Below are 2,156 nucleotides of genomic sequence, written 5' to 3'. Positions count from 1 at the left end.
GATACCCTCAACGGAGGAACTAGTCACTAAGGCTCAGGATACCAGATCCCTAGCCACGATCTCAGTAACAATTTATTTAATACAAATATATATACTAACCGTGATCTGTACAGGATAAGGGGATATCCCTTGAGATAGCCAGGGAATTGCAGAAAATGAAGGATATGATTTCCAATATCCTCGGGATAATACATCCCATAGCGGAAGTTCCACACATGTTATCCAGGTTCACTTAGCCTATATGCGACGTAGAGACCCACAAGAAGTTCAAAACTCCCAGCATGAAGCTGTATAACGGTACTACGGATCCTGAGAAACACGTAGCTCAGTACAGAGAAAGAATGGAGATCAACCCCATCCCCACTAACATCAAAGAAGCCGGTCTATGCAAGGGATTCGATTCAACACTAATGGGACTGGCCCTCAAATGGTTATTGAGTATTCCTTCCAACACTATTACTTCATTTGCTCATTTGATTAACTTATTCAATAATCAATTTTCTTGTAGTAGATCTTTTGAGAAAATGACAGATGATTTATATAGAACTGTTCAACATAATAATGAATCCCTAAGGGATTACATAACTAGATTTAGCAAGGAAGCTTTGGATATCCCCAACCTTGATATGTCGACTGCTGTTGAAGCTCTCAAGATGGGAATAAAGAAGGATTCTCCTTTCTATGACGACCTTGTCATGAATCCATGCAGGAATCTTGATGAAGTCAGAAACATGGCGTTAAGATTTATTTGGCTTGAGGATAACAAGAAGGCTCATGGAAACCAGGTTATCCCGAAATATGAGTCTACCAACAGGAAGTCAGACTCTCCACAGAAGTTCTCTAGGCTAAAGCCTTACTCCAAACAAGTCAATCCCAGGATAAACGCCATTGAAGAAGATGAAGATGATGAGGAATATCCTAAAATCTCTGAGTATTGTTTTAATATTGATATTGGTGGTGTAATATATGCCATGCAGGATTTAGGTAACAAGGCCAGATGGCCCAAGAAAAATGAAAAGGCCGGATCCAGCAAAGACAAGTCCAAATGGTGTGCATTCCATAAAGACTTTGGCCATCGCACTGATGATTGCATTGCATTTTAGAAGGAAATAGGATACCTTCTCAGCAAAGGATACGTGAAGGAACTGTTTGGAAGAAACAAGAACAAAAATCAGGATCCTGTCAAGATACCTGAAAGGGCACCTTCTCCACCACCCGGAGCTAATGTTGTATCCTTTATCTCGAGAAGATCTGACATTTGTGGAACCTCATACTCAGCGGCCAAGAAGCGTTCTAAAGAAACAAAGACGGACAACGGAGAAAGTCTTCTCCGTACTTCAACGTTAAAAACTCAAAGAATCATATCCTTCGATGAGGAAGATATATGTGACCTTGTGGATCCCAACCGTGACGGTTTGGTCACTACTTTATGTATAGCTAACTGTTTTGTGCGCAGGATACTCGTTGATGGAGGAAGCTCTGTGAACATTATCCAAATGGATGCCTTTAAGAAGATGGATATCCCAAAAACGGAGATTATCCCGAAATCCTCAGTCCTTGTACAGTTCAGTGGCAAGACCAAGGATACTTTGGGAGAAATCAAACTTCCAATATATATTGAGGGAACTAACTCTCTACAAAATTTTGTGTTAATGACTCATTGTCTTGTTGTAATGTGATATTAGGCAGGCCTTGGATCCACAACATGAAGGCCGTACCCTCAACTTATCATCAATGTGTGAAACTTCTAAGCCCATGGGGAGTCATCAAGATTGAAAGCGATCAACAAGATGCCATGGAATGTTATGCTTCATCAATGAAGTGGACTACAAAGCCTACTCAAGCATAGCAATTATAGAAACAACTAGGGGAGGTCCTGCAGGCTAGAGATCAAGAGGTGAAGGAAGTATCCCTGGATCCTCAAGATATTGAGATCAAAGTATTGTTAGGATCAGTAATGTCTGAGGATATCGAACAAGGATTGGTGTCCTTCTTAAAGAAAAGAGCCTCTAACTTCGCCTGGAAACTTGAAGATACAACATGTATCTCTAAATCCATAATCACTCATAAACTTGGTATAGATAAATCTTTCAGGCCGGTACATCAAAAGCGAAGGAAGTTTGCTCCTGAGAGAAACATTATCATACAAGAAGTGC

Source organism: Bidens hawaiensis, unplaced genomic scaffold (genome assembly GCF_021521415.1).
Source record: "Bidens hawaiensis isolate Kalapana, Puna unplaced genomic scaffold, B.hawaiensis_p1.1 tig00005806_1, whole genome shotgun sequence".
Taxonomy (NCBI): Eukaryota; Viridiplantae; Streptophyta; class Magnoliopsida; order Asterales; family Asteraceae; genus Bidens; species Bidens hawaiensis.
The sequence above is the reverse complement of the archived record's forward strand: the minus strand, read 5'-3'. Positions refer to the sequence as shown.